Here is a 13,369-nt window from a genome sequence, read left to right as displayed (position 1 = left end):
TGCCCGTTCATTGTCAATGGGGGGAAATTCCTGGTAATTCTGGGTAATCAAGGAATTTTCAGAACCAGGAAACTTGCTGGCTTGAATGTCCAAGGTGAGTGGAGTGTGTAGACATTGAAGTGGTTCAAATCGATTGAGAAATGTGGGATATGGAGAGGTTTGTACTTTGTACATTGCTCGATCATTGTCAATGGGGGGACACTCCTGGTAGTTCAGGGTAATCAAGGGATTTTCTGAACCAGGAAACTTGCTGGCTTGAATGTCCAGGGTGAGTGGAGTGTGTACACATTGAAAGGGTTCAAATCGGTTGAGAAATGTGGGCTATGGAGAGGTTTGTACATTGTACATTGCCCGATAGTTGTCAATGGGGGGACACTCCTGGTAGTTCAGGGTAATCAAGGGATTTTCTGAACCAGGAAACTTGCTGGCTTGAATGTCCAGGGTGAGTGGAGTGTGTACACATTGAAAGGGTTCAAATCGGTTGAGAAATGTGGGCTATGGAGAGGTTTGTACATTGTACATTGCCCGATAGTTGTCAATGGGGGGACACTCCTGGTAGTTCCGGGTAATCTGGGAATTTTCAGAACCGGGAAACAGGCTGGCTTGAATGTCCAGGGTGAGTGGAGTGTGTGGATGTTGGAACAATTCGAATTGGTTGAAAAATGTGGGCTATGGAGAGGTATGTACATTGCCCGTTCATTGTCAATGGGGGGAAATTCCTGGTAATTCAGGGTAATCAAGGAATTTTTGGAACTGGGAAACAGGCTGTCTTGAATGTCCAGGGTGAGTGGAGGGTTTAGACATTGAAACGGTTCAAATCGGTTGAGAAATGTGGGATATGGAGAGGTTTGTACATTGCCTGTTCATTGTCAATGGGGGGAAATTCCTGGTAATTCAGGGTAATCAAGGGATTTTCTGAACCAGGAAACTTGCTGGCTTGAATGTCCAGGGTGAGTGGAGTGTGTGGATGTTGGAACGGTTCAAATCGGTTGAGAAATGTGGGATATGGAGAGGTTTGTACTTTGTACATTGCCTGATCATTGTCAATGGGGGGACATTCCTGGTAATTCCGGGTAATCTGGGAATTTTTGGAACTGGAAAAAATGCTGGCTTGAATGTCCAGGGTGAGTGGAGTGTGTGGATGTTGAAACTGTTCAAATGGAATGAGAAATGTGGGATATAGACGAGGTTGTATGTTGCCCATTAGCTGTCAAGGGGGAAAACATTTCAGGAAATTTCGGGAAACTGATAATTTGGTGCAAGGGACAAGATGTCCTGCGTGTGATGTATCAGAAGAGTAGTTTACTGGATGCTTGAAAGGTCAGCATGAAAAACGCCCATTCATTTAAAAGGCCGTGTTACAACAGCGTGGCTTCGTAGTAAAAGAGTGCGGGTACTAGACTGGCCTGCCTGTAGTCCAGACCTGACTCCCATTGAAAATGTGTGAAGCCTAAAATATGAGGCAGGAGACTGTTGAACAACTTAATCTGTACATCAAGCAAGAAAGGGAAAGAATTCCACTTCAAAAATGTGTCTCCTCAGTTCCCAAACCTGCACTGAGTGTTGTTCAAAGGAAAGGCCATGTAACACACTGGTAAAAATGCCCCTCTGACAACTTTGTTGCAACATGTTGCAAGTTCATGATTATTTGCAAATAAAAAATAAGTTTGTCAGTGTGAACATGAAATATCTTGTCTTTGCAGTCTATTCAATTGATTACAAGTTGAAAAGGATTTGTTGTATTCTCTTTTTATTTACTATTTACACAAAGTGACAGCAGGTTGCATCAGCTTTGTGTTATGTTTACTTTAAAGGCCTACTGAGATGAGATGTTCTTATTTAAACGGGGATAGCAGGTCCATTCTGTGTGTCATACTTCATCTTAATATCGCCATATTTTGCTGAAAGGATTTAGTAGAGAACATCGAGGATAAAGTTCGCAACTTTTGGTCGCTAATAAAAAAGCCTTACCTGTACCGGAAGTAGCAGACGATGTGCGCGTGACGTCACGGGTTGTGGAGCTCCTCACATCTGAACATTGTTTACAATCATGGCCACCAGCAGCCAGAGCGATTCGGACCGGGAAAGCGACGATTTCCCCATTAATTTGAGCGAGGATGAAAGATTCGTGGATGAGGAAAGTGAGAGTGAAGGGCTACAGAAAAATAAAAAATAAAAAAAGACTGTACAGTGGAAGCGATTCAGATGTTATTTCACAAATTTGGCGGTTTAGCTCGGTTGGTAGGGTGGTCGTGCCAGCAACTTGAGGGTTGCCGGTTCGATTCCCGCTTCCGCCATCCTAGTCACTGCCGTTGTGTCCTTGGGCAAGACACTTTACCCAGCTGCTCCCAGTGCCACCCACACTGGTTTGAATGCAACTTAGATATTGGGTTTCACTATGTAAAGCGCTTAGAGTCACTAGAGAAAAAGCAATATATAAAATATAATTTACTTCGCTTCATTTACTAGGATAATTCTGGAAAATCCCTCATCTGCTTATTGTGTTACTAGTCTTTTAGTGAGATTAAATGGTCGTACCTGTCCAACCTGAAGGTCGGCCCCGCACCTTTCTTCAGCACCAGTCGACGGGTGGTGGCGATGCCCATCTCTGCCCTTTGCAAGTAACCCTCTTCGAAACACGATTATCGAAATGATCGCTGCATAATACACTGTACTTTGTGTGTGTGTGGTCCAATCCAACCGTGTTCACTTGACCGCTCTGTTCCATAGTAAAGCTTGACCGTCATCTTTCGAGAATGTAAACAAAGAAACAACGACTGTGTTTGTGTTGCTAAAGCCGGCCGAAATACACCGCTTCCCACCTACAGCTTTCTTCTTTGACGTCTCCATTATTCATTGAATAAATAGCAAAAGATTCAGCAACACAGAATACTGTGGAATTATGCGATGAAAACAGACGACTTATAGCTGGGAACGGTGCTGGAACAAAATGTCTACAATGCGTGTCATCATACCGCGACGTTTCAGCAGGATACTTAAAATTGCAATTTAGCAAACTAAAGCGGCCGTATTGGCATGTGTTGCAAAGTTAATATTTCATCATTGATATATAAACTATCAGACTGCGTGGTCGCTAGTAGTGGCTTTCAGTAGGCCTTTAATGTTTTTCATGTGTTTTAAACCTTATTGGTGTGGACTCTTTGTATCTGCACTGCAAACACATGATTTCCACATCGTGGGATGAATCAACCCCCCCATGGTAAACATAAAAAAAAAACACATTTATTTTGCAGGATCCTGTGTTGATTACAGCAAGTATCTGCTGCTGACCAAACAAAGATAAATCCTGAACCAGTTTGCATGACAATGAACGCGTTTGAATCACTTTGTAGCATCAATATTGTTTTCATATCTTAATATAAATCTTAGAATAAATATTACCTGGAGTTTTTTTTTTTTAATAGATAGGTTATTTTTTGGGGGGGAACAAAAGTAATCTATGATGGTATCTGATGGGGGTTGCCAGGTGTAAACAACACAGATGTGCTCTCTAAGCTCCTTCGTCAGCCTGGTTTTAATCTATAGGAGAATACAAAGTCATATTTTGGGCTGAAAATCGCCAGCACCTTATCTCCCTGGCACGCATGTGGCCAGCGGCAAACTGCTGAGGATTTAATGCGGCCTTGACCGCACAAACAAGCCGACCGACTGGAAACCTCATCAAGCCACGTGCGGCTGATGCTGGCGTGTGTGCAAACACAAACATAGCGAGCGCATCTTCAGAACACCACACGGATTGTTATTCAGTCCTGTTATCTTCACTCGGCCCGGCTATCGCCCTCATCCAGGCCTCCCGTGACCCCACCGGGTCAAAGAAGAGGGCCTAACCCCCCCAAGCATGACCTTTGTTAAAAGGGAACTGCGTTATGAACGACGAGAAGACAAAAGGTTTTTTATTTCGTATTTTTTCATGCATTTTAACATGTAAAAATTGTCTCGTACTTGGTGACTAGTGAGGTTGTCCCGACACCAATATTTTAGTACCGGTACCAAAATGTATTTCGATACTTTTCTAAATGAAGGGGACCACAAAAAAAATTTAATTATTGTTTTTATTTTAACAAAAAAATCTTAGAGTACATGGAACATATGTTTATTATTGTCATTTAGTCCTTAAATAAAATAGTGAACATAGTAGATAACTTGTCTTTTAGTAGTAAGTAAACAAAAAAAGGCTCTTATTTAGTCTGTTGACATATGTAGTACATATTGTGTCATTTATCTAACTATTATTTTGTCAACATTATGAGGGACAAGCTGTAAAAAAATATTATTAATCTACTTGTCCATCCCATATATATGCATATATATATATATATATATATATATATATATATATATATATATATATATATATATATATATATATATATATATATATATATATATATATATATATACATCCATCCATTTCCTACCGCTTATTCCCTTTTAGGGTTGCGGGGGGCGCTGGCACTTATCTCAGCTACAATCGGGCGGAAGGCGGTGTACACCCTGGACAAGTCGCCACCTTATCACAGGGCCAACACAGATAGACAGACAACATTCACACTCACATTCACACACTAGGGACCATTTAGTGTTGCCAATCAAACTATCCCCGGGTGCATGAAATATATATATATATATATATATATATATATATATATATATATATATATATATATATATATATATATATATATATATATATATATATATATATATATATATATATATATATATATATATATATATATATATATATATATATATATATATACATATATATATATATATATATATATATATATATATATATATATATATATATATATATATATATATATATATATATATATATATATATAACCGGTTTAGCTCGGTTGGTAGAGCGGCCGTGCCAGCAACTTGAGGGTTGCAGGTTCGATTCCCGCTTCCACCATCCTAGTCACTGCCGTTGTGTCCTTGGGCAAGACACTTTACCCACCTGCTCCCAGTGCCACCCACACTGGTTTAAATGTAACTTAGATATTGGGTTTCACTATGTAAAGCGCTTTAAGTCACTTGAGAAAAGCGCTATATAAATATAATTCACTTCACTTCACATATATATATATATTTTTTTATATATATATATATATACATATATATATATATATATATATATATATATATATATATATATATATATATTTCATTTTTTTTTAAATGTTGTTTTAAATAAAGGTTTATGCAAGCCAAGTTGTATTGGAAACAATCTTAAACCCAACCATCCATCCATTTTCTACCGCTTATTCCCTATCTCAGCTACAATCAGGCGGAAGGCGGAGTAGTGAAGTGAAGTGAATTATATTTATATAGCGCTTTTTCTCTAGTGACTCAAAGCGCTTTACATAGTGAAACCCAATATCTGGCACTGGGAGCAGGTGGGTAAAGTGTCTTGCCCAAGGACACAACGGCAGGGACTAGGATGGCAGAAGCGGGAATCGAACCTGCAACCCTCAAGTTGCTGACACGGCCGCTCTACCAACCGAGCTATGCCGCCCCACCTTGGAGTACACCTTGGACAAGTCGCCACCACATCGCAGGGCCAACACAGATAGACATATTTTTGAAACTTTTGGTGGTCCAAAAACGGGGCAAAATAGATATGTTATACAGTCGTATTTGAAACTTTCTTATTAAACATATTTTTATTTACTTTCGGTGGTTGAAAAAAAAACGGGACGAAAAATACATTTTATATACAAAGTGTGTTGCTCTCAGGTCTTTGGCTGCAATACAATACGACCCAATGCAAACAACCTTCCCTAGTCATGGTGCAATAAAAAAAAAATATATATATAATACTAATCCAACCAACACAAAATGTCAACAGACATGGTCACACCGGCTCACTGCTCACTGAACCTTGTAGATATTATTTGAAAACGTCCATACACCATACTTATCCATGTTTGGCACATTTTAGCTTATATTTCTGATTGATTACAATCAATCAGAAAAGAGGTTGTCACGAAGGCAAACAAGGTAGAAGTCGAACTTTGATGTCATACACTTAATATATATATATATATATATATATATATATATATATATATATATATATATATATATATATATATATATATACTTTAAATTAAGTCTTGAAAGGGCTTTAACTTATATGACACAATGCAACAACCTTCCCAAGTCATTGTGCAAAAAAAAATTAAAATCTGCATATTGTAAAAAAATAAAACTCTTTGTCAGCACTTTTCCATGTTTGGCACATTTTAACTTCTTGATATTTCTGATTTATTACTAAACTTTAAGGAGGTTTTATAAATATATATATATATGTATATATACATATATATATATATGTATATATATATATATATATATATATATATATATGTATATATATATATGTATATATATATATATATATATATATATATATATATATATATATACATATATACACATAAATAAACCAATATATATATATATATATATATATTGTTGTCACGAAGGTAAACAAGGTAGAAGTCAAACTTTTACATTGACTTAATATTTAATTTTTATAAGTTTATAAAATGTATTTTTTGATCTGTTTTTTTACCACCAAAAGTAAAAACAATATAAATGTTTAAGAGTGTTTCCAAAACAATTTGGCCTGTTTAGACCTTTATTTAAAACAACATTTCAGAGAGAATGAAAGTTCTTTGGCAGCAATCCAACTCAATGACAGTTGTTGCTAACATTTCAACTTTTAGACGCTCCAACTTGGAACTGCGGGGCGGCCGCCGGACTAACAAGCTTCAGGTGTAGGTCTCCCTTTCAGAAAACTGAGCACGGTTTCCGCCGCCATCAAAGGTCCGGTGGAAAGTGGAGGAAACTAGCAGGAAGAGGTCTGTCAGATCCAAAGCCACAACATAATCACAGGAGCAGATTCTGACAGGCGACCCAAAGACCAGCGACTTCAAGCAGCTTAAGAAGAAGTCTGGACTCTGAGGGGAATCCTGGGCTGCAAAGGGGAGTTTTGCCAGTGAGCAAGGCAGCAGGACAGATATTGATACTCGGCCCTTGAAGAAAACAGGTCAGTCTGGGTCACACAGATACACATCCGGAACTCTGTCTAATAAAATACAAATAGATGAAAAACTCAATAATAAACATAACATTACTGTAACTGTTTATTTTATTATTGTTGACAAGAAGAGAGTTCAGCCTGTGTTTGCTGTGTTTACTTCAAAGAACTGCTGTGACAAGTTCCAGAACTCTTGAGCAAACACAAATGTATGCTTAACATTTAGATTTATTCATAACATTTGGATTCAATATTTACATTTGTAATTCATATTCTTAATTACATTTGTAAATTATATTGTTCAGTACATTTCCAATTTATATTCTTCATTAAATTTCTAATTCTAATGTTTTTTTTTTAACATTTAATTTTATTTACAACGTTTAAATGTAATATTTACATTTATAATTTATATACTTCATTACTTTTATAATTCAAATTTTTGTTTAACATTTAGATTTATTTGTAACATTTGGATTCAATATGTTAATTAAAAATGTATATTCTTCATTAACATTTCTAATTCAAATGTTTGTTTAACATTTAGATTTATTTGTAACGTTTGCATTAAATATTTACATTTGTAATTTATATTCTTCATTACATATCTAATTACATTTTTTTTTTTTTAGATTTATTCGTTATATTTGGATTTAATATTTACATTTATAATTTGTATTCTTCATTACATTTTTAATTCAAATTTTTTTTTTTGTTGAGCACAATTGAGAAAACTAATAAAAATAATGATTTTCACTGCTTTTTTTTCATTTTAATTGATAAATAAATGGCTTGTACTTGTGTAGAGCTGTTCTACCTTCAAGGTACTCAAAGCACTTTGACACTACTTCCACATTCACACACACATTCACACACTGATGGAGGGAGCTGCCATGCAAGGCGCTAACCAGCACCCATCAGGAGCAAGGGTGAAGTGTCTTGCTCAGGACACAACAGACGTGACGAGGTTGGTACTAGGTGGGATTTGAACCAGGGACCCTCGGGTGTCGCACGACCACTCTACCACTGCGCCACGCCGTCCCCAAACACATATCCACAATGTTCATAAACGTCAAAGCACTTTCAACATAGTCAATAATTATACACATCCATCAGGTGGAAGAGATGATGACTTTAACAAAACATGTCAAAGAAAGAAAAGCAAATCAAATAGAGCATTACAAATAATAATAAAGAATAATAACCGATATGATGAAATTCAAAATTCAAAAAGACAAAAAAAGGGCCAATTAATAAGACAACAACAACAATAACAACAGAACAAAATCAGCAAATGGAACATGTACAAATATGAAAGTAAAAGTAATAGCAGAGAAACAATTAGTGAAATAAATATTAATGACACAGAAATGACAAAAGACATTATATATGGAAATTATTGTTGTTTTTTGCAAATATTAGCTCATTTGGAAGTAGATGCCGGCAACATATTTCGAATAAGCTGGCATAAGTAGCAAAAAAGACTGAGAAAGTTGAGGAATGCTCATCTAACACTTATTTGGAACATCCCACAGGTGTGCAGGCTAATTGAGAACAGGTGGGTGCCATGATTGGCTATAAAAGCAGCTTCCATGAAATGCTCAGTCGTTCTCAAACAAGGACTGGGCGAGGGTCACCACTTTGTCAACAAATGCCTGAACAAGTTGTCCAACAGTTCAAAAACAATATTTCTCATCAAACAACATTTCTCATCGAAATATCCTCAAAAAGTTCAGATAATCTGGAGAAATCACTGCACATAAGCAATGATATTACGGACCTTTGAGCCCTCAGGCGGTACTGCGTCAAAAACTGACATCAGTGTGTAAAGGATATCACCACGTGGGCTCCGGAACACTTCAGAAAACCACTGTCAGTAACTACAGTTTGTCGCTACATCTATAAGTGCAAATTAAAACTATACTATGCAAAGCCAAAGCCATTTCTCAACAACACCCAGGGACCGAGCTCATCTAAGATGGAACTGATGCAAAGTGTAAAAGTTTTCTGTGGTCTGACGACTCCGCAGTTCAACTTGTTTTTGGAAACTGTGGATGTCCTGGCCCCCGGATCAAAGAACCATTCGGATTGTTATTGGCGCAAAGTGTAAAAGGCAGGATGTGTGATGGTATGGGGGTGTATTAGTGCCCAAGGCATGGGTAACTTTACCATTAATGCTGAAAGGTACATACAGCTTTTGGAGCAACCCAAGCAACGTTATCATGGACGCCCCTGCTTATTTCAGCAAGACAATGCCAAGCCACGTGTTACAACAGCGTGGCTTCATAGTAAAAGAGTGCGGGTACTAGACTGGCCTGCCTGTATACCACAACGGAGACCCCGGACTGTTGAACAACTTAAGCTGTTCATCAAGCAAGAATGGGAAAGAATTCCACCTGAAAAGCTTAAAAAATGTGTCTCCTCAATTCCCAAACGTTTATTGAGTGTTGTTAAAAGGAAAGTCTAATTGAATATAAGTTGAAAAGCATTAGTAAATCATTATATTCTGTTTTTATTTACCATTTACACAACTTGACCATTATACTGGTTTTGGGTCTCGTTCAAAAATACCGTTTATAGTTGCAGTCGAGCAGAACCTTTTGAGACGTTGCTTGTGTTTTCTCCAACACACGACTCCTGATCCCAGGTGTGGCTCACAAGGATTGTTAGTTCCCAAAGGAACATTTGCGGAGCATCGTCGCTAACAGAGACTGGCATCCAGTTAATCCATCTATTGGTATTCATTACCTCCGTCTCTTATCCCCGCGTCATCTGTGACCTTTGACTCCGCCGTCAAGATGGATTAGCTCATTGACTCGGATTCAGGACTCACCCCCCCCACCCCCACCTTTTGGGGGTCAAGTTCCTAATTCTAATGACGGATTTACCTTCTCGGATTGGGTTTGGCAAACAAAGGCGAGTTGGTGATGGCTTTGTCTTGTAAATGTCATAAGAAAAAAAGGATACACTGTATTTCCAAAAGTATTTGAACGCCCATCCAATTAATGAGAACCAGGTGTCCTAATCACTTGGCCCGGTGTATCAAATCAAGCACTTATGCATGTAAACGGTTTCTACAAACATTTGTGAACAAATGGGCCGCTGTCAGTGATTTCCAGCGTGGAACTGTCATAGGATGCCACCGTAGAGAGCAGCGGGGCAGGGCATGCTGGAGCCCTGCCCAAGATGGCGGCAAGGAGACGGAGAATGCGGCTGAGCACAGAGGCGGGACTTGCTGGGAGCGACGCCGCAATCAAATTCAGGTGCGTGGATCGCGCACTGGCACACAATCGACATTTCTCCTCTGGCTGTATAAAATGGGAGAAGGAGGAGAGATCGGGGCAGAAAGAGTCGGAGAACCAGCATCAGAACCTGACGAGCGAAAACCACCTAGAGCGAGCCGAAGACAGCGACAAAGATGCGGCCGACTGGAGGCGAGCGAGGAGCAGCTGAAAAGCGATCCGACCAAACGACAAAGCTTGTGTTGTTGAAAAATAAACAAGAGTCAAACCTGCTCAAGAGATGCCCTTCCTGAATGGTCCGTGGAACCCGCGCGACGACGGCAGGAGTCCGTCACAACCATATTGCCAAAAGTATTTGGCCACCCGTCCAATTAATGAGAATCAGGTGTCCTATTCCCTTGAACAGGTGTATAAAATCAAGCACTGAGGCATGGAGACTGTTTCTACAAACATTTGTGAACGAATGGGCCGCTCTCAGTGATTTCCAGCATGGAACTGTCATAGGATGCAACCTTAGAGAGCAGCGGGGCAGGGCATGCTGGAGCCCTGCCCAAGATGGCGGCAAGGAGGCGGAGAATGCGGCTGAGCACAGAGGCGGGACTTGCTGGGAGAGACGCCGCAATCAAATTCAGGTGTGTGGATCGCGCACTGGCACACAATCGACATTTCTCCTCTGGCTGTATAAAATGGGAGAAGGAGGAGAGATCGGGGCAGAAGGAGTCGGAGAACCAGCATCAGAACCTGACGAGCAAAAACCACTGAGAGCGAGCCGAAGACCGCGACGAAGATGCGGCCGACTGGAAGCGAGCGAGGAGCAGCTGAAAAGCGATCCGACCAAACGACAAGGCTTGTGTTATTGAAAAATAAACAAGAGTCAAACCTGCTCAAGAGATGCCCTTCCTGAATGGTCCGTGGAACCCGTACGACGACGGCATGAGTCCGTCACAACCATATTGCCAAAAGTGTTTGGCCACACGTCCAATTAATGAGAATCAGGTGTCCTAATCACCTGATTAGGTGTATCAAATCAAGCCCTTAGGCATGGAGACGGTTTCTACAAACATTTGTGAAATAATTGGCCGCGCTAAGTGATTTCCAGCGTGGAACTGTCATAGGATGCCACCTTAGAGAGCAGCGGGGCAGGACATGCTGGAGCCCTGCCCAAGATGGCGGCAAGGAGGCGGAGAATGCGGCTGAGCACAGAGGCGGGACTTGCTGGGAGAGACGCCGCAATCAAATTCAGGTGTGTGGATCGCGCACCGGCACACAATCGACATTTCTCCTCTGGCTGTATAAAAGGGGAGAAGGAGGAGAGATCGGGGCAGAAAGAGTCGGAGAACCAGCATCAGAACCTGACTAGCGAAAATCCCCGAGAGCGAGCCGAAGACAGCGACGAAGATGCGGCCGACTGGAGGCGAGCGAGGAGCAGCTGAAAAGCGATCCGACCAAACGACAAAGCTTGCGTTATTGAAAAATAAACGAGAGTCAAACCTGCTCAAGAGATGCCCTTCCTGAATGGTCCGTGGAACCCGTACGACGACGGCAGGAGTCCGTCACAACCATATTGCCAAAAGTATTTGGCCACCCGTCCAATTAATGAGAATCAGGTGTCCTAATCACTTGGCCCGGTGTATCAAATCAAGCACTTAGACATGGAAACGGTTTCTACAAACATTTGTGAAATAATTGGCCGCGCTAAGTGATTTCCAGCGTGGAACTGTCATAGGATGCCACCTTAGAGAGCAGCGGGGCAGGGCATGCTGGAGCCCTGCCCAAGATGGCGGCAAGGAGGCGGAGAATGCGGCTGAGCACAGAGGCGGGACTTGCTGGGAGAGACGCCGCAATCAAATTCAGGTGTGTGGATCGCGCACTGGCACACAATCGACATTTCTCCTCTGGATGTATAAAATGGGAGAAGGAGGAGAGATCGGGGCAGAAGGAGTCGGAGAACCAGCATCAGAACCTGACGAGCAAAAACCACCGAGAGCGAGCCAAAGACAGCGACGAAGATGTGGCCGACTGGAAGCGAGCGAGGAGCAGCTGAAAAGCGATCCGACCAAACGACAAAGCTTGTGTTGTTGAAAAATAAACAAGAGTCAAACCTGCTCAAGAGATGCCCTTCCTGAATGGTCCGTGGAACCCGTACGACGACGGCATGAGTCCGTCACAACCATATTGCCAAAAGTGTTTGGCCACACGTCCAATTAATGAGAATCAGGTGTCCTAATCACTTGGCCCGGTGTATCAAATCAAGCACTTAGACATGGAAACGGTTTCTACAAACATTTGTGAAATAATTGGCCGCGCTAAGTGATTTCCAGCGTGGAACTGTCATAGGATGCCACCGTAGAGAGCAGCGGGGCAGGGCATGCTGGAGCCCTGCCCAAGATGGCGGCAAGGAGGCGGAGAATGCGGCCGAGCACAGAGGCGGGACTTGCAGGGAGTAATGCCGCAAACAAATTCAGGTGCGTGGATCGCGCACCGGCACACAATCGACATTTTTCCTCTGGCTGTATAAAAGGGGAGAAGGAGGAGAGATCGGGGCAGAAAAAGTTGGAGAACCAGCATCAGAACCTGACGAGCGAAAACCACCGAGAGCGAGCCGAAGACAGCGACGAAGATGCGGCCGACTGGAGGCGAGCGAGGAGCAGCTGAAAAGCGATCCGACCAAACGACAAAGCTTGTGTTGTTGAAAAATAAACAATTGTCAAACCTGCTCAAGAGATGCCCTTCCTGAATGGTCCGTGGAACCCGCGCGACGACGGCAGGAGTCCGTCACAACCATATTGCCAAAAGTGTTTGGCCACACGTCCAATTAATGAGAATCAGGTGTCCTAATCACTTGGCCCGGTGTATCAAATCAAGCACTTAGACATGGAAACGGTTTCTACAAACATTTGTGAAATAATTGGCCGCGCTAAGTGATTTCCAGCGTGGAACTGTCATAGGATGCCACCTTAGAGAGCAGCGGGGCAGGGCATGCCTGAGCCCTGCCCAAGATGGCGGCAAGGAGACGGAGAATGCGGCCAATCACAGAGGCAGGACCTGC

This window comes from Nerophis ophidion, linkage group LG13 (assembly GCF_033978795.1).
Source record: "Nerophis ophidion isolate RoL-2023_Sa linkage group LG13, RoL_Noph_v1.0, whole genome shotgun sequence".
Classification (NCBI taxonomy): domain Eukaryota; kingdom Metazoa; phylum Chordata; class Actinopteri; order Syngnathiformes; family Syngnathidae; genus Nerophis; species Nerophis ophidion.
This window is presented reverse-complemented; position numbering follows the sequence as displayed.